We start from the raw sequence: 20,968 nt of genomic DNA on the forward strand, positions 1-20,968 counted from the left end.
CTGAGTGAAATGTGATGCAGTGACTGAGTGAAATGGGATTCGGTAACTGTAGGAAATGGGATGCGGTGTCTGTGTGGAATAGGGTGCGGTGAGTGAAGTGGGAGGCAGTGACTGAGTGAAGTGGGATGCCGTGACAGAGGGAAATGGGATGCCGTGACAGAGGGAAATGGGATGCCGTGACAGAGGGAAATGGGATGCCGTGACTGAGTGAAATGGGATGCAGTGACTGAGTGAAATGGGATTCGGTAACTGTAGGAAATGGGATGCGGTGTCTGTGTGGAATAGGGTGCGGTGAGTGAAGTGGGACGCAGTGACTGAGTGAAGTGGGACGCAGTGACTGAGTGAAGTGGGAGGCAGTGACTGAGGGAAATGGGATGCCGTGACAGAGGGAAATGGGATGCCATGACAGAGGGAAATGGGATGCCGTGACTGAGTGAAATGGGATGCAGTGACTGAGGGTCATGGGATGCAGTGAGTGAGGGTCATGGGATGCAGTGACTGTGGGGAATAGGGTGCGGTGACTGAGCGAAAGGAGATGCAGGGACTGTGGGAAATGTGTTGCAGTGAATGTGGGAAATGGGATGCAGTGACTGAGTGAAATGGGATGCAGTGACTGAGTGTAATGGGATGCAGTGACTGAGGAAAGGAGACCCAGTGACTATGGGAAATGGAATGCAGTGACTGAGTGAAATGGGGTGCAGAGACTGAAAGACATGTGATGCACTGACTGCGTGAAATGTAATGTAGTGACTGAGAGAAATGGGAGGGAGTCACTGAAATGGGATGCAGTGACTGAGTGAAATGGGATGCAGTGACTGAGTGAATTGGGATGCAGTGACTGAGTGAATTGGGATGCAGTGACTGAGTGAAATGGGATGCAGAGACTGAGTGAAATGTGATGCAGTGACTGAGTGAAATGGGATTCGGTAACTGTAGGAAATGGGATGCGCTGTCTGTGTGGTATAGGGTGCGGTGACTGAGGTTCCTGGGATGCACTGTCTCAGTTGAATAGGATTCAATGTCTCTGTTAAATAAGATGTCGTGACTGAGTCAAATGGGATGCTGTGACTGAGTGAAATGGGATGCAATGACTGAGTGAAAATGGATGCATTGGCTGAGTGAAATGGGATGCATTGGCTGAGTGAAATGTGATGCAGTGACTGAGGGTAATGGGATGCAGTGACTGAAATGAGAGGGAGTGACTGAGTGAAATGGGAGCGAGTGACTGAGTGAAATGGGAGGGAGTGACTGAGTGAAATGGGAGGGAGTGACTGAGTGAAATGGGAGGGAGTGACTGAGTGAAATGGGAGGGAGTGACTGAGTGAAATGGGAGGGAGTGACTGACTGAAATGTGAGGGAGTGACTGACTGAAATGTGAGGGAGTGACTGAGTGAAATGGGATGCCGTGACTGAGTGAAATGGGATGCCGTGACTGAGTGAAATGGGATGCGGTGACTGAGGGGAATAGGGTGCGGTGACTGAGGGAAATGGATGCACTGTCTCAGTTGAATAGGATTCACTGTCTCCGTTAAATAGCATGTAGTGACTGAGTCAAATGGAATGCTGTGACTGAGGGTGATGGGATGCACCGTCTCAGTTCAATGAGATTCACTGTCTCAGTTAAATGAGATGCAATGACTGAGTGAATATGATGAAGTGGCTCAGTGAAATGGGATGCAGTGACTGTGTGAAATGGGATGCAGTGGCTGAGTGAAATGGGATGCAGTGGCTGAGTGAAATGGGATGCAGTGGCTGAGTGAAATGGGATGCAGTGGCTGAGTGAAATGGGATGCAGTGGCTGAGTGAAATGGGATGCAGTGGCTGAGTGAAATGGGATGCAGTGACTGAGGGAAATGAGATGCATTGACTGAGGGAAATGAGATGCATTGACTGAGGGAAATGAGATGCATTGACTGAGGGAAATGAGATGTATTGACTGAGGGAAATGAGATGCAGTGACTGTGGGAAATGGAATGCTGTGACTGAGGGTAATGGGATGCAGCGTCTCAGTTCAATGAGATTCACTGTCTCAGTTAAATGGGATGCAGTGACTGAGTGAAATGGGATGCTCTGACTGAGGGAAATGGGATGCTGTGACTGATGGAAAGGAGACGCAGTGACTGTGGGAAATGGGTTGCGGTGACTGTGGGAAATGGGTTGCAGTGACTGTGGGAAATGGGAGGCAGTCACTGAGTGAAATGGGATGCAGTCACTGAGTGAAATGTGATGCAGTCACTGAGTGAAATGGGATGCTGTGACTCAGGGTAATGGGATGCAGTGACTGATGGTAATGGGATGCAGTGACTGATGGTAATGGGATGCAGTGACTGATGGTAATGGGATGCAGTGACTGAGGGAAATGGGATGTCGCGACTGATACAAATGGGATGCAGTAACTGAGGGAAATGGTACGCACTGAGTGAGTGAAATGGGACGGAGTGACTGCATGAATTGGGAGGCAGTGACTGAGTGAAATGGGGTGCTGAGACTGAGTGAAATGTGATGCAGTTACTGTCGGAAATGTGACGCAGTGACTGAGTGAAATGGGGTGCTGAGACTGAGTGAAATGTGATGCAGTTACTGTCGGAAATGTGACGCAGTGACTGAGGGAAATAGGATGCAGTGACTGAGTGAAATGGGATGCAGTGTCTGAGGAAAAGGAGATGCAGTGACTGTGTGAAATGGGTGCAGTCACTGTGTGAAATGGGTGCAGTCACTGTGTGAAATGGGTGCAGTCACTGTGTGAAATGGGTGCAGTCACTGTGTGAAATGGGATGCAGTGACTGAGTGAAATGCGATGCAGTGACTGACAGAAATGTGATACAGTGACAGTGGGGAAATGGTATGCAGTGACTGAGGGAAATGAGATGCAGTGAATGTGGGAAATGGGATGCAGTGACTGAGTGAAATGGTAGGGACTGACTGAAATGGTAGGGAGTGACTGACTGAAATGGTAGGGAGTGACTGACTGAAATGGCAGGCAGTGACTGACTGAAATGGTAGGGAGTGACTGAGTGAAATGGGAGTCAGTGACTGAGCGAAGTCGGAGGAAGTGACTAGGTGAAATGGGATGCAGTGACTGAGTAAAATGGGATGCAGTCACTGAGTGAAATGGGATGCAGTCACTAAGTGAAATGGGATTCTGTGACTGATGGAAATGGGATGCTGTGACTGATGGAAATGGGATGCTGTGACCGAGGGTAGTGTGATGCAGTGACTGAGGTTCATGGGAAGCAGTGACTGAGCGTCATGTGATGCAGTGAGTGAGGGCCATGGGAAGCGGTGACTGAGGGAAATGGTATGCAGTGACAGTGGGGAATAGGGTGCGGTGAATAGGGAAATGGATGCACTGTCTCAGTTGAATAGGATTCACTGTCTCAGTTAAATAGGATGTAGTGACTGAGTCAAATGGGATGCAGTGACTGAAGGAAATGAGATGCAGTGACTGAAGGAAAGTAGATGCAGTTACTGAGGGTAACTAGATGCAGTGACTGTGGGAAATGGAATGCTGTGACTGAGGGTAATGGGATGCACCGTCTCAGTTCAATGAGATTCACTGTCTCAGTTAAATGGGATGCAGTGACTGAGTGAAATGGGATGCTCTGACTGAGTGAAATGGGATGCTGTGACTGAGGGAAAGGAGATGCAGTGACTGTGGGAAATGGGTTGCAGTGACTGCGTGAAATGGGTTGCAGTGACTGCGTGAAATGGGATGGAGTGACTGAGGGTAATGTGATGCAGTGACTGAGTTCAATGCGATGCAGTTAATGGCGGAAGGAGATGCAGTGACTATGGGAAATGGGATGCAGTGACTGAGTGAAATGGGATGCAGTGACTGAGTGAAATGGGATGCCGTGACTGAGTGAAATGGGATGCCGTGACTGAGTGAAATGGGATGCCGTGACTGAGTGAAATGGGATGTGGTGACTGAGGGAAAGGAGATGCAGTGAATGTGGGAAATGGGATGCCGTGACTGAGGGAAATGGGATGCAGTGACTTACTGAAATGGGAGGGAGTGACTGAACGAAGTGGGAGGCAGTGACTGAGTGAAATGGGAGGCAGTGACTGAGTGAAATGGGAGGCAGTGACTGAGTGAAATGGGATGCAGTGACTGAGTGAAATGGGATGCAGTGACTGAGTGAAATGGGATGCAGTGACTGAGTGAAATGGGAGGCAGTGACTGAGTGAAATGGGAGGCAGTGACTGAGTGAAATGGGATGCAGTGACTGAGTGAAATGGGATGCAGTGACTGAGTGAAATGGGATGCAGTGACTGAGTGAAATGGGAGGCAGTGACTGAGTGAAATGGGAGGCAGTGACTGAGTGAAATGGGAGGCAGTGACCGAGTAAAATAGGATGCAGTGACCGAGTAAAATAGGATGCAGTGACTGACTGAAATTGGAGGTCGTGACTGACTGAAATTGGAGGTCGTGACTGACTGAAATTGGAGGTCGTGACTGACTGAAATTGGAGGTCGTGACTGACAGAAATGGGACAGAGTGACTGAGTGAATTGGGAGGCAGTGACTGAGTGAAGTGGGTGGCTGTGACTGCGTGAAGTGGGAGGCTGTGACTGAGTGAAAAGTGATGCAGTGACTGAGTGAAAAGTGATGCAGTGACTGAGTGAAATGCGATGCAGTGACTGAGTGAAATGGGATGCAGTGACTGATGGTAATGGGATGCAGTGACTGATAGTAATGGGATGCAGTGAAATAGTGAAATGGGATGCAGTGACTGAGGGAAATGGTACACGGTGACTGAGGGAAATGGGATGCGATGACTGAGGGAAATGGAATGCGGTGACTGTGTGGAATGGGGTGCGGTGACTGACTAAAATGGGAGTGACTGAGTGAAGTGGGAGTCAGTGACTGAGTGAAGTGGGAGTCAGTGACTGAGTGAAGTGGGAGTCAGTGACTGAGTGAAGGGGGAGTCAGTGACTGAGTGAAGGGGGAGTCAGTGACTGAGTGAAGGGGGAGTCAGTGACTGAGTGAAGGGGGTGTCAGTGACTGAGTGAAACGGGATGCAGTGACTGAGGGTAATCTGATGCAGTCACTGAGGGTAATGGGATGCAGTCACTGAGTGAAATGGGATGCAGTCACTGAGTGAAATGGGAAGCTGTGACTGATGGAAATTGGATGCTGTGAGTGAGGGCCATGGGATGCGGTGACTGACGGAAATGGGATGCGGTGTCTGAGTGAAATGGGATGCGGCGACTGAGGGGAATGGAATGCGGTGACTGTGGGGAATAGGGTGCGGTGACTGAGGGAAATGGATGCACTGTATCAGTTGAATAGGATTCACTGTCTCCGTTAAATAGGATGTCGTGACTGAGTCAAATGGGATGCTGTGACTGCGTGAAATGGGATGCAATGACTGAGTGAATATGACGGAGTGGCTGATTGAAATGGGATGCATTGGCTGATTGAAATGGGATGCAGTGACTGAGGGAAATGGGAGGGAGTGACTGAGTGAAATGGGAGGGAGTGACTGAGTGAAATGGGAGGCAGTGACTGAGTGAAATGGGATGCAGTGACTGAGTGAAATGGGATGCAGTGACTGAGTGAAATGTGATGCAGTGACTGAGTGAAATGCGATGCAGTGACTGAGTGAAATGGGATGCAGTGACTGATGGTAATGGGATGCAGTGACTGATAGTAATGGGATGCAGTGAAATAGTGAAATGGGATGCAGTGACTGAGGGAAATGGTACACGGTGACTGAGGGAAATGGGATGCGATGACTGAGGGAAATGGAATGCGGTGACTGTGTGGAATGGGGTGCGGTGACTGACCAAAATGGGAGTGACTGAGTGAAGTGGGAGTCAGTGACTGAGTGAAGTGGGAGTCAGTGACTGAGTGAAGTGGGAGTCAGTGACTGAGTGAAGTGGGAGTCAGTGACTGAGTGAAGTGGGAGTCAGTGACTGAGTGAAGGGGGAGTCAGTGACTGAGTGAAGGGGGAGTCAGTGACTGAGTGAAGGGGGAGTCAGTGACTGAGTGAAGGGGGTGTCAGTGACTGAGTGAAACGGGATGCAGTGACTGAGGGTAATCTGATGCAGTCACTGAGGGTAATGGGATGCAGTCACTGAGTGAAATGGGATGCAGTCACTGAGTGAAATGGGAAGCTGTGACTGATGGAAATTGGATGCTGTGAGTGAGGGCCATGGGATGCGGTGACTGACGGAAATGGGATGCGGTGTCTGAGTGAAATGGGATGCGGCGACTGAGGGGAATGGAATGCGGTGACTGTGGGGAATAGGGTGCGGTGACTGAGGGAAATGGATGCACTGTATCAGTTGAATAGGATTCACTGTCTCCGTTAAATAGGATGTCGTGACTGAGTCAAATGGGATGCTGTGACTGCGTGAAATGGGATGCAATGACTGAGTGAATATGACGGAGTGGCTGATTGAAATGGGATGCATTGGCTGATTGAAATGGGATGCAGTGACTGAGGGAAATGGGAGGGAGTGACTGAGTGAAATGGGAGGGAGTGACTGAGTGAAATGGGAGGCAGTGACTGAGTGAAATGGGATGCAGTGACTGAGTGAAATGGGATGCAGTGACTGAGTGAAATGGGATGCAGTGACTGAGTGAAATGGGAGGCAGTGACTGAGTGAAATGGGAGGCAGTGACTGAGTGAAATGGGAGGCAGTGACTGAGTGAAATGGGAGGCAGTGACCGAGTAAAATAGGATGCAGTGACCGAGTAAAATAGGATGCAGTGACTGACTGAAATTGGAGGTCGTGACTGACTGAAATTGGAGGTCGTGACTGACAGAAATGGGACAGAGTGACTGAGTGAATTGGGAGGCAGTGACTGAGTGAAGTGGGTGGCTGTGACTGCGTGAAGTGGGAGGCTGTGACTGAGTGAAAAGTGATGCAGTGACTGAGTGAAAAGTGATGCAGTGACTGAGTGAAATGCGATGCAGTGACTGAGTGAAATGGGATGCAGTGACTGATGGTAATGGGATGCAGTGACTGATAGTAATGGGATGCAGTGACTGAGTGAAATGGGATGCAGTGACTGAGGGAAATGGTACACGGTGACTGAGGGAAATGGGATGCGATGACTGAGGGAAATGGAATGCGGTGACTGTGGGGAATAGGGTGCGGTGACTGAGGGAAATGGATGCACTGTATCAGTTGAATAGGATTCACTGTCTCCGTTAAATAGGATGTCGTGACTGAGTCAAATGGGATGCTGTGACTGCGTGAAATGGGATGCAATGACTGAGTGAATATGACGGAGTGGCTGATTGAAATGGGATGCATTGGCTGATTGAAATGGGATGCAGTGACTGAGGGAAATGGGAGGGAGTGACTGAGGGAAATGGGAGGGAGTGACTGAGTGAAATGGGAGGGAGTGACTGAGTGAAATGGGAGGGAGTGACTGAGTGAAATGGGAGGGAGTGACTGAGTGAAATGGGATGCAGTGACTGAGTGACGTAGGAGGCAGTGACTGAGTCAAATGGGATGCAGTGACTGAGTGAAAGGGGATGCAGTGACTGATGGAAAGGGGATGCAGTGACTGAGGGTAATGGGATGCAGTGACTGAGGGTAATGGGATGCAGTGACTGAGGGTAATGGGATGCAGTGACTGAGGGCAATGGGATGCAGTGAGTGAGGGTCATGGGAAGCGGTGACTGAGGGAAATGGTATGCGGTGACTGTGGGGAATAGGGTGCAGTGACGAAGGGAAATGGATGCACTGTCTCATTTGAATGGGATGCAGTGACTGCGTGAAATGGGTTGCAGTGACTGCGTGAAATGGGTTGCAGTGACTGCGTGAAATAGGATGCAGTGACTGACTGAAATGGGATGCAGTGACTGACTGAAATGGGATGCAGTGACTGAGTGAAATGGGATTCAGTGACTGAGTGAAATGGGATTCAGTGACTGAGTGAAAAGGGAGGCAGTGACTGATGGAAATGGGATGCAGTGACTGAGTGAAATGGGATGCAGTGACTGATGGAAATTGAATGCAGCAACTGATGGAAATTGAATGCAGTGACAGAGTGAAATGGGATGCAGTGACTGATGGAAATGGGATTCACTGACTGAGGGAAATGGGATGCAGTGACTCTGGAAATGGGATGCAGTACCTGACGGATATTGGATGCAGCGTCCGTGAGAAATGGGATGCAGTGACTGAGTGAAATGGGATGCAGTGACCAAGGGAAATGAAGTGCAGTGACTCGGGGAATGGAGATGCAGTCACTGTGGGAAATGGGATGCAGTGACTGACTGAAATGGGATGCAGTGACTTAGCGAAATGGGATGCAGTGACTCATGGAGTTGGAGTGCAGTGACCACATCAGATTTGGTACTGGGTCATGAGCCCGGCCAGGTGTTAGATTTCAAAGTTGGTGATCACCTTGGTGATAGCGATCAGAATTCTGTTATGTTTACTTTAGTGATGGAAAGGGATAGGTGTACACCACTGGGCAAGAGTTATATCTGGGTGAAAGGCAATTACGATGAGATTAGGCAAGATTTAGAGAGCATAGGATTGGGAAGGAAACTGCAGGGGATGGGCCCAGTAGAAATGTGGAGCTTATTCAATGAAAAGCTCCTGTGCTTCCTAGATAAGTATGTACCTGTCAGGCAGGGAGGAAGCTGTAGAGCACGGAAGCCATGGTTTACGAAGGAAGTGGAATCTCTGGTCAAGAGGAGGCAGAAGGCTTCTGTTACTATAAGATGTGAATGCTCAGTTGGGGTGCTTGAAGGTTACAAGGTAGCCAGGAAAGACCGAAAGAGAGATCTCAGAAGAGCCAGGAGGAGACATGAGAAGTTGTTGGCGGATAGGATCAGGGTAAACCGTAAACTTTTCTGTCGGTATTTAAGGAATACAAGAATGACAAAAGTAAGATTAGGTCCAATTAAGGATAGTAGTGGTAAGTTGTGTGTGGAGTCAGATGAGATAGGGGAAGCGCTAAATGAATATTTTTCAACAGTATTCACTCTAGAAAACAACAATGTTGTCGAGGAGAATACAGAGATACAGGCTACTGGACTAGGTGGGATTGAGGTTCACAAGGAAGAGGTATTTGAAATCCTACAGAGGGTGAAGATAGCTATGACCCCTGGGCCGGATGGGATTTATCCTCGGGGAATCCGGGGAGGAGATTGCCGAGCCTTTGGTATTGATCTTTAACTCATCATTGTCTGCAGGAATAGTGCCCGATGACTGGAGGATAGCAATTGTGGTTCTTCTGTTCAAGAAGGGGAGTAGAGACAACCCTGGTAATTATCGGCCAGTGAGCCTTACCTCAGTTGTTGGTAAAGTGTTGGAAAAGGTTCTGAGGGATAGGATTTACAATCATCTAGAAAAGAATAAATTGATTAGGGATAGTCAGCACAGTTTTGTGAAGGGTAGGTCGTGCCTCACAAACCTTATTGAGTTCTTTGAGAAGGTGATCAAACAGGTAGATGAGAGTAAACCGGTTGATGTGGAGTATATGGATTTCAGCAAGGCGTTCGATAAGGTTCCCCAAAACAGACTATTGTCCAAAATGCAGAGGAATGGAATTGTGGGAGATACAGCAGCTTGGATCGGAAATTGGCCTGCTGAAAGAAGACAGAGTGTGGTAGTTGATGGGAAACGTTCATCCTGGAGACCAGTTACTGGTGGTGTACCGCAAGGGTGGGTGTTGGGTCCACTGCTGTTTGTCATTTTTATAAATGACCTGGATGAGGGCGTAGAAGGATGGGTTAGTAAATTTGCAGACGACACTAAGATAGGTGGAGTTGTGGAGAGTGACAAAGGATTGGTTGCAGAGAGACATAGATAAGCTGCAGAGCTGGGCTGAGAGGTGGCAAATGGAGTTTAATGCAGACAAGTGTGAGGTGATGCACATCGGCAGGAGTAACCAGAAGGCAAAGTACAGGGCTAATGGTAAGATTCTTAGGAGTATACATGAGCAGAGAGATCTCGGTGTCCATGAACACAGATCCTTGAAAGTTGCCACCCAGGTTGACAGGGCTGTTAAGAAGGCCTACAGTGTTTTAGCTTTGATTAATAGAGGGATCGAGTTCCGGAACCGAGAGGTTATGGTGAAGCTGTACAAAACTCTGGTGCGGCCGCACTTGGAGTATTGTATACAGTTCTGGTCACCGCATTATAAGAAGGATGTGGAAGCTTTGGAAAGGGTGCAGAGGAGATTTACTAGGATGTTGCCTGGTATGGAGGGAAGGTCTTACGAGGAATGGCTGAGGGACTTGAGGGTGTTTTCATTTGAGAGAAGAAGGTTGAGAGGTGACTTAATTGAAACATATAAAATAATCAGAGGGTGAGATAGGGTGGATAGGGAGAGCCTTTTTCTTAGGATGGTGACGGTGAGCATGAGGGGGCATAGCTTTAAATTGAGGGGTGAAAGATATAGGACAGATGTCAGAGGTAGTTTCTTTACTCAGAGAGTAGTAAGGGATTGGAACGCTTTGCCTGCAACGGTAGTAGATTCGCCAACTTTCGGTACATTTAAGTGGTCATTGGACAAGCATATGGACGTACATGGAACAGTGCAGGTTAGATGGGCTTGAGATCGACATGACAGGTCGGCACAAGATCGAGGGCCGAAGGGCCTGTACTGTGCTGTAATGTTCTATGTTCTATGTTCTATGGCTAGCTCTCCCTGTACTCCGTGTGATTTAACTTCCCAACTGGACCTCTGTGAGGAACCTTCTTGAACGCCTTACTGAAGCCCATATACGTCCATCTTTCTGCCTTAATCAATGCTCTTCATTACTACTTTAAAAAACTCATTCAAATTACATGAGTTATGATTTCCTGTGCACATGTGTCCTCGGATCCCATGGACTGTTTCCTGTTCTAACAGTCTTCAAATGGGGGATCTTGTCAAAAGCTTTGCTGATGCCCAAGTAGACTGTATCAAATGCATTGCCCTCATCCACACACCTAGTTAGCTCTTCAGTCATAGATTCATAGAGTCATACAGCACAGAATCAGGACCTTCAGCCCCAATCATCTGTACTGACCAGGTGTCCCAAACTTAACCGGTCCCATTTGCCTGCGTTTGGTATCCGTCTAAACCTTTCCTCATTGTGTACCTGTCCAAATGTCTTTTAAATACTGTAATATTATCTGCCTCTACCACGTCTGTTGGCAGCTCATTGCATTCACGCACCACCCTCTGTGTGCGACAAGTTGCCTCTCGGGTCACTTTTAAATCTTTCCCCTTTCACATTTGAACCTCCTCCCTTCTAGCTTTGGACTCCCCGACCTTGGCTATTCCCCTTATCAATGCCCATCATGATTTTTTACACCTCTGGAAAGTCACCCCTTCGTCTCCGATATGCCAGGGAAAAAGTCCGAGCCTATCCACCACTCCTCGTAAACCCTCCAGTCCCGGCAATGACCTTTTGTAATTATTTTTGCACTCTGTATAGTTTAACAGCATTCTTCCTACGGCAGGGTAACCAGAATTCACTGAAGTATTATGACATAGAACATAGAACATTACAGCGCAGTACAGGCCCTTCGGCCCTCGATGTTGCGCCGACCTGTGAATCCAACCTGAAGCCCATCTAACCGACACTATTCCATTACCATCCATATATTTAGCAATGTTCATTTAAATGCCCTTAAACTTGGCAATCTACTCCTGTTGCAGGCAGGGCATTCCGCACCCATACTACTCTCTGAATAAAGAACCTCCCTCTGACATGTGTCCCATATCTATCTCACCTCAATTTAAACCTATCTCCACTCGTGCTCGCCATCACCATCGAGGAAAAAGGCTGTCGCTGTCCACCCTATCTAATCCTCTGATTATCTTGTATGTCTCCATTAAGTTGCCTCTTCACCTTCTTCTGACAAAAACAGCCTCAAGTCTCGAAGCTTTTCCTCATAAGACCTTCCTTCCACACCAGACAAGATCCTAACAAACCCCCTCTAAATCCTTCCGATAATGTGGCGATCAGAACTGTACGCAATACTCCAAGCGCGGCTGCACCAGTGTTTTGTACAGCTGCAACATGACCTCATGGCTCCGAAACTCAATCTCTGTACCAATAAAACCTAACACGCCGTACGCCTTTTGAACAAGCCTATCAATCTGCGTGGCAATTTTCAGGGATCTACACACATGGACACCGAGATCTCTCTGCTCATCCACACCACCAAGATTCTGGGCAGCACGGTGGCTCAGTGGTTCGCATTGCAGCCTCGGGCAATCGTCTGTGCGAAGTTTGCACGTTCTCCCCGTGTCTGCTTGCATTTCCTCCGTGTCCTCCGGTAAAGGCGGATAAGGGAGAGGAGGGGAATATGTGTCTGGTGGCGGCATCCTGCTGGTGGTGGTGGAAATGGTGCCTGATGTTTGTATGGATGTGGGCATGTGGGTTGATAGGTAAGATCAAGTGGAAGCTTATTGCTGTCTTGGGAGGGAAGAGAAAAGGTGAGGGCAAAAGTGCGGGAGCTGGGTTGGACACAGTTGAGGGCCTTGTTGACTGCGGAGCCGGGGAATCCTCAGTTGAGGAAGAAGGTGGACATTTTGCAGGCTCCCTTGTTGATGTTGGCCTCATGAGAACATATTCGATGGAGATGGAGGAAGTGAAAGAAGAGGTTGGAGTCTTTACAGAAAGTGGGGTGTGAGGATATATAGACCAGGTAGCTGTGAGAGTCAGAGAGTTTGTAATGGATATTAGTGCGAAGCCTACCCCCAGGAATGGAAGCAGAAATGTTGAGGAAGGGAAGGGTGGAGTCAGAGATAGAGCAGGTGAAAGTGAGGGCAGGACGGAAATTGGAGGCGAAGTTGATGAAGTTTTCCAATTTCAGACAAGAGAGAGAAGCAGCCGGATGATATCATTGATGTATCGGAGAAAGTGTTGTGGGTGGGAATGTTCCACGTACCCCGTGAAGAGACAGGTATAACTCGGGCCCATGCAGGTGCCCGGAGCTGCTCCTCTTACCCGAAGAAAATGAGAGGAGTTAAACAAGAAGTTGTTGAGGGTGAGGATGAGGTCGACCAAGTGGAGGAGGGTGGTGGTGTGAGGGGAATGTTCAGTTCTTTGCTCCAGGTAGAAGAGGACAGCCCGAAGAACCTCCCGGTGGGGAATGGATGTGGAAAGGAATTACATGTTCATGGTAAAGAGGACGCAGCTGGAACCGGCAAACTGATGTTTTTAAACCTGCGTAAGATGTCAGAGTATTTCTGGATGTACGTGGGCAGGGCTTGGACCAGGGGACAGAAGATTGAGTCAAGGTAGGAAGAGATGAGTTCTGTGGGGCAGGAACAGGCTGAAACAATGGGTCTGCCAGGACAGTCTCATTTGTGGATTTTTAGGGGGCGTAGGAGCAACCTGTGGGGAGCTGTGGCCTTTCAGCTTGGAAGCAGAGGGGGAAGATCACCGGACAGACCAAGATCAGTTACTGTAGTAGATACAATGGCCCGGTGCGGTCATGATCCAGGAGAAGTTGGAGGAGGTATCTGAGAGCTGGCGCTCAGCCTCTGCAAGATAGACTTCAGCTCACCAGACCACAGCAGCACCACCTTATCGGCAGGCTTAATAACAAAGTCAGGGTGAGATATGAGTGCGTGGAGGGCAGTCAGTTGGGCAGGACGTAGGTTGGGTTTGGTGCGGGGAACAGAGAAATTGAGGTGATATCACGTCGACAGTTCTCAATGAACAGATTGAGTGCACCTGCATTCCCACCTTAACAATTCTGCACTGAGGGGGTCTGCACTGAGGGGTGCCATTAACTGTATATTTTTCCGTAATAGTTGATTTCCCAAAGTGGAGCATCTCACATTTAATGGATTAAAATCCACTTGCAGTTTCTGCAACTGATCTGTATCCTTTTATGACGTCTACACTCATCACGATTCTACCAATCATTCTATTGTCTGCAAACTTGCTAACCCATCCATCTATATTTTCACCTCAGTCATTTTGTATAGACCACAAACAGCAGAGGTCCCAGCACAGATCCCTGCGGAACACCAATCGTCCTGGATCTACAGCCTGAAAAGCACCTTTCCACCACTTGCCTCTGTCTTCTCTGGGCAAGCCAGTTGTGAATCCAAGCATCCAAGCCACCATGGACTCGGTGCATCTTAATTTTCTGGATGATCCTACCATGAGGCACCTTGTTGAAAGTATTGCTGAAATCCATGAAAACAATATCCACTGCTCTACCTTCATTGATCACATTCGTCACCTCCTCAAAAAATTCAGTCAAGTTAGGAAGACATGACCTGCCCTGCACAAAGCCATGCTGACTGTCCCTAATTAGGCCATGCTGTTCCAAATACAGATAAATACAATCCCTAAGAATTCTCTCCAATAGCTTCCCAATGAACGATGAGAAACTCGCTAGTCGAGAGTTTCCTGGATTGACCCTATTTCCCTTCTTGAACAGAAGAAGAACATTTAGCAACTTGCTAATCCTCCAGTACCCCTCCAGTGGCTACCAAGGATACAAAGATATTGCTGACTGCCCCGACAATCTCCTCTCTCACCTCGCTCAAAAACCTTGAGTAGATACCATTGGGTCCTGAGGACTTATCCACCTTAATGCTCTTTCTTGATTTCAAAATGCTGTTATCATATTCGCATGCTCCACACAAATCCCACTATCCTCCATACCCTTCGCCTGAGTGAATAGTGATGCACAGTACTCATTTAGGATCTTGCCCACATCCTCTGCTTCCAAACACAAGTTCTCTCCTTTATCCTGAATGGTCGTACCTTCTTGCTATTTATCCCCTTGTTTTAGATGTATGCACAGAATGCCTTGGGATTTCCTTCAACCCTCCTTGCCAAGGTCATTTCATAGCCTTTCTTTCTCTGCTTTCTTTATGTCGGCCCTGTTCGATTTTAGCTTCGTAAACCTGACATATTTTTGTTTTTCCCTTTTGACGAACTTCACAACCTCCCCAATTATCCAAGGGTCTTTTACCTTGCCATCCTTGTCCTTCCTCCTTCCTGATCCTAAACTCATAAGCAGGCCTTTAAACAATTCCCAAATGGCAAATGTGACAGCTCCTCCCAATTAACACTCCCCAGCTCCTACCTAAAACTGATATAATTTACTCTCCCCCAAGGTCCTGACTTGTCCTTCTTCATAGCAATCTTAAAATTGAAGGAGTTGTGATCACTATTTCCAAAATGCTTTCCCACCCTTCTCACCAGTTACCTGACCAGGACAAAGTCCAGTATGGCCCATCTTCTATCCACATACTGTGTCAAGAAACTCTCTTGGATAGTCTTAACAAATTCAGCCTCATTTAAACTCTTGTTGTTAGGGAGTCCCAGTCAATACCGGGGAGGTTAAATTCACTGACTGTGACAACTCTGAGTTATTGCATCGTTTCAAAAGCTGCCTACATATTTGTTCCTCAGTGTGTCAGTGGCTACAGGGGAGCAGGCTATTAGTTTAATCTGATCAGAGTGATTGTGTCTATCTTATTTTTCAATGCTACCTCTATTGCCTCAGTGGGCAAGCCCTCCAGAATGTCCTTTCGAGGTGCAGATGTAACATTTCCCACAGGTTCGGAGTGCACCTCCTTCTTTTACCTTCCCCTCTATCTTGTCTAAAGCAATGAAACCCTGGAACATTGAGCAGCCAGTCCTGTCTCTGTCTCAACCAAGCCTCTGTAATGGCCTCAACATCAGAGTCCCATGTACTGATCCAGGCTCTAAGCTCATCTGCCTTACCTATAATACTCCTTGCACTGAAATAAACATATTTCAGCTTGTTCATGCCACCATGTTCATGTACCTGTCTCTGGCTGCCATTCTTTTCTGATTTATTGGTCCTAGCATGTACCTGCCATCAATTCATCTACTTGCTGACCTGCTGCTCTGGTTCCCAGCTGCCTGCCAGTCTTTAAATCCTCCCAAGTAGCACTAGCAAACCTCCCTGTTGAGGGTATTTGTTCCCGTTCAGTTTAGGTGCAACCCATCCCTCTTACACAGGTCACCCCTTGCCCAAGAAGCGGTCGCAATTATCCATGAAGCTGAAAGCCTGCCCCCAGTACCAGCTCCTTAACCAATGCATTCATCTCACCTATCTTTCTCTGACTTAACTCACTAACATGTGGCACTCGTGGCAACCCATAAATTATTACCCTCTAGGTCCTGCCTTTCAGCCTCTTTGCCAACTCCTTGTACACAGTCCGCAGGATCACATCCCTCTTTCTACCTACGTCATTGGTACCAATGTGCACAATGGCCTCTGGCTGCTCACCCTCCCCGTTAAGAATTTGTTGCAACCACTCAGAGATTTCCTTGACCTTGGCACCAGGGAGGCAACACACAGCCCTGGTATCTCAAATGTGGCTACAGAAACTATGCCCCCAACGAATGAGTCTCCAACCACGATCACTCACTTGGATTTACCTGACCCTGTCCCACAGCAGGGCGGTTTGTACAACGGACCTGGCTACTGCTGATTATATAACCGTTCCGGTTTAGTTTTAGATCAGTGTTAACCTTGATGAAGTGGATAGCCAAGCACCTCAGTGGTCTACAGTACAGGAGAAATAAATTCTTCAGCTCACGGATTCTGTGAGAGTCAAAGACAAGCACTGAATTTTTCTAACCTCATTTCCAACACCTGGCCCATCGCCCTGCATGGCTTGGATAACACTTGCACATTTAAACCAAATGTAAGGATGATGGTAAGGACATGGAATTTTGTGATATGGTCATATTCTCTCTTGTTGGAGCTGATTGCTGCTTAGCACTTGTATGGTGCAAATGTTACTTATCCTTTGTCAGGCCAAGCCTGATAATTGTCCAAGTCTCACTGTATTTTCTCATCGTTGACTTCACTGTTGGAAAAGTCATGAATTCTGCTGGACACCTGGACAATATTCAATGAACATTCATGTCTCCACTTTGGTTCAAGTGAAGACATGACTTCAACCAGTGCAGGTATCCAGTGAATGCCACTGACTCAACTTCCTATTCCTCTGCTGAACACCACATTCAATCAGAAGTTGCCAGGGTGGAAATGACAGATTGCAGTTTCCTTCCTTTTCAAGCTCAGGATCTCTGATCATATTTGTGGTAAATCCTGAATGAGGTTGCGAGAAGTGTGGCATGACGAAAAGTAAACTGAGCCTCAGTGTGCAACTGTTTGACAGCACTGTCATCCAGATGTTGCATTACTTTGCTGATGATTGAGAATACATTGAGGTCATAATTGGTCAGGACAATTTGTCTGCCGATTGCGTGATAGGTCATCTTTCTCTGAAATGTGAGTGTCGCAAGTGTTTAAAAATGTACTGGAAAACATTTACTGTTGGTGTGCTGACCTTGGGGCACATTGTTCCAATACAGTTTGTGGGATGCTGCCAGGTGCTATGGCATTTGCAGTATCCAGAACATTCAGTCTTGTCATTGCGTGAAATAATTTGAATTGCGTGTAAGTTAAGATCTGTGATGCCTCCTCAGGATGAGCGCAAGAAGATCATCCAGACTGATGCTATGAATGGTTTCATCTGCTCCTTCACCTTTTGTTCGTAACATCTTGTAATAACTGCCATGTAGCCTGATGAGAAACTAAAGCTCATCTTGATTCATTTGCATTCGAAGGTGCCTATTTTTCCCAAACAAAAGGACCCATCACTGAGCGGGAAGTATGGAGAATGTTCTCGACATCAGTGGTGAGACAATGCTGGATCTTGACCAGCAAAACCATTGTTGTGTTGTTGAAATGCAAACAAAAATCTATATGATGTAAACTTTATTCTCAGCTAATCCCTTTCTCAAATGACAGATTGTGATGTCGGTTCCTGGAAAGCCTCCATTGTTGGAGGACGAGAAGCCGTATCCAATTGAAGCAGCACAGGCTTTTGCGATGACTGTGGAAACCACTGCTTATGCCTTGCTTCAAGCATTGTCAAGGAATGATATTGACTATGCAACACCGATTGCGAGGTGGCTAACGATGCAACAGAACTATGGTGGTGGGTTTCACTCGACGCAGGTAAATGCTTGAGATCACAACAGCAGGCATTCAGATATTTCCATTGATCATGTTACTAACTGGTGGTTGTTGCAGTTTGCAATCAAACTGGACACTGCATTTTCATCTGCACGTTTGGTGCATTGGCACAAATTCCAGCTCTTCAATGGTGTTAATCCTTGGTTAAATTCTTACATGCACTTTGTCTGTGCATCAGTTTTCCTTTTGGCATTGTCCTTGAAAAGTACCTGTTTGTGCAAACCTTCACTTACTTGTCATAGGATCATTGAGGGACAGCATAATAGAGTGCTATGGCAATGGAACAGACCCTTCAGCAAATTGTATGTGCCCTCACAAGATGCGAGTCCCGAACTATTCTCATCACATTTCCCAGCACTCGACCCAGAGCCTTGTATGCCTTGGTATCGCAAATGACCAATCAAAGACTTGTTAAGTGTTATCATGGTTTCTGCCTCTACCATCCACACAGTCGGTGCGTTCCACATTCTCACCACAGTTTGGGTGCAAAAACAAGTCAGTTTCCTCGAGAGATAGTAGGAACTTGCCAATTCTGGAGAATCTGAGAGAACAAGGAGTAGAACTGGATGAACACAGCGGGCCGAGCAGCATCAGAGAAGCAAGAAAGCTGATGTTTCGGGTCGACACCCTTCTTCAAAAATGGTGGGGGGAGAAGGGGATTCTGAAAAAAATAGGGAGAAGTGGGGAGGCAGACAGAAGATTGGTAAAGGAGAAGTTAGGTGAATTGTCCTGTGCTGTCCACTTACTGTCCCCTGCTCCAGAATCATAGAATAAGAGAATTCTCCAGAATTAGACCATAAGGCCATGAGACATAGGAGTGGAGGTAAGGCCATTCGGCCCATCAAGTCCACTCCGCCATTTAAATCATGGCTGATGGGCATTTCAACACCACTTCCCTGCACTCTCCGCGTAGCCCTTGATTCCTTTTGAGATCAAGAATTTGTCGATCTCTGCCTTGAAGGCGTCCAACATCCCGGCCTCCACTGCACTCTGCGGCAATGAATTCCACAAGCCCACCACTTTCTGCCTGAAGAAATGTCGTCTGATTTCAGTTTTAAATTGACCCCCTCGAATTTTAAGGCTGTGCCCACGGGTCCTCGTCTCCCCTCCTAACGGAAACAACCTCCTAGCGTCCACCTCTTCTAAACCATACATTATCTTGTAAGTTTTTATTAGTTCTCCCCTCAACCTTCTAAACTGTAGTGAGTACAATCCCAGGATCCTTAGCCATTCATCATAGGTTAAGCCTACCATTCCAGGGATCATCCGTGTGAATTGGACAAGCACTTCATTCCATTGTGTCTGTAACCACTGAAGCCACACTAAGTTCACATTCGGCTCATGTTTTAGCAATAGGCCCGTTGCCTTGAATGTTATTTCATTTTAAGTGCTGTACCAACCCTTTTTCTTTAATGTGAAAAGATTATCCACCACCTCAACTAAAGTCCCAGACAATGAATTCCAAACCCCCAGCACCTTCTGGGTGTCTTTTCTTTCCTGAAATTCCTTCTGAGCCTTTTAGCTTAAATGTATGTATCTCTTCCCCCTGGCTCCCCGACCTCCCACCCCATGAATGGTCGTTCTGCTTCCCTCACCTAGACCCATTAGAATGCAGACCATTTTTTCAGGACCTTCTTCAACCTTCTCTCTTTGGAAGAAAACAAGCCAACCTTATCCAGATAAAACAGTGATGCTGCCTGGCCTGCACTGTTCCTCCAACTCCACGCTGTGTTATCTCAGACTCCAGCATTGACAGTTCTTGTTATCTCAAACTTATCCAGACTCTCCATCGAGTTAAAATGCTTCATCCCCTCAGAACATCCTGATGAATGTCCTCCACACATGCTCAAATGCAATCACCTGTTTTGTATAATGAAGAGACCATTAGAACATCGAACAGTACAGCGCAGTACAGGCCGTTAGGCCCTCGATGTTGTGCCGACCCGTCGTACCGATCTGAAGCCCATCTAACCTACGCTATTCCATGTACGTCCATATGCTTATCCAATGACGACTTAAATGTACCGAAAGTTGGCGAATCTACTACCGTTGCAGGCAAAGCGTTCCATTCCCTGACTACTCTGAGTAAAGAAACCACCTCTGACATCTGTCCTATATCTTTCACCCCTCAATTTAAAGCTATTCTTTCACCCTTCAATTTAAAGCGAGAGCAGAACTGCACTCAGTCCTTCAGCTGGGGCCTAACCAAACTCCTGCACAGCTCTTCAGCCATTTGCTTTCCTAACTGTCCCTTTAAGCTGCCATGCCATGTTCAGCAATCTGTGCACAAGCACCCCAAGATCACACCATTGCTCTGACCTTCCTGGTGTCCTGGCATCCATTGAAAGATTCCTTGCCATGTTAGTTCTTCCAAATTGCATTACCATGCACTTAGCAGTGTTAACACTCCATCTACCACTGACCTGCCCATTTGACCAATGTATAACTTTGGATTGAACTTGCTGTATTTTCCTGGACCCCACGAGCTTTTACCTTCTTTGCCAGGCTCCCATGTGAGACCCTGTCCAAGTCTTTGCTGAAATCTGTTTTCACTGCATCAATTCCCATCTACACACTCCGTCACCTCTTTGAAAGGATCATCTAGGTTTGTGAGGCATGACCTCCCTCTGACAAAGCTATGCTGACCGTTGCTGATCAAACCCCGCTTCTTTCCAAGGAAATTAAGCCTGCCGTTCAGAATATTCTCCAATATTTTCCTATCTACTGATGTGATAGTCACCAGACTGTAATACTCTGCTTGATGTTTGTCATGCATTTTGATAAGTGGAACTATGTTACTTGTTCTCCAGGTAATTCTTCTGATTTTAAATTCACCGGATCACCTTACATGTCCCCAGTCTCTGTTAATTCTGCTCAGGAATTGTGTGCCAAAATGCTCCTTCTCACATGTAAAAGGTGATGTGAATTTCTCGTTTAACACCTGACAATTGCTGTCCAGTTCAAACCATACATTTGCCTCTTCATCCCTCATGAGACCTGGT

General features: G+C 47.2%; 1 long non-coding RNA gene across 2 annotated transcripts in view; it reads left to right on the top strand.

The window, feature by feature from the left end:
• LOC132207616 (uncharacterized) overlaps window positions 1–20,668 on the top strand; it is a 60,413-nt gene extending 39,745 nt beyond the window's left edge. For both annotated transcript variants that reach the window (XR_009443632.1, XR_009443633.1), the window contains one exon: window positions 17,739–20,668. This is a non-coding gene — a long non-coding RNA (uncharacterized LOC132207616). The remainder of the gene's footprint in view (window positions 1–17,738) is intronic.
• The last annotated feature ends 300 nt before the right edge of the window (window positions 20,669–20,968 follow it).

This window comes from Stegostoma tigrinum, unplaced genomic scaffold (genome assembly GCF_030684315.1).
Source record: "Stegostoma tigrinum isolate sSteTig4 unplaced genomic scaffold, sSteTig4.hap1 scaffold_111, whole genome shotgun sequence".
Classification (NCBI taxonomy): domain Eukaryota; kingdom Metazoa; phylum Chordata; class Chondrichthyes; order Orectolobiformes; family Stegostomatidae; genus Stegostoma; species Stegostoma tigrinum.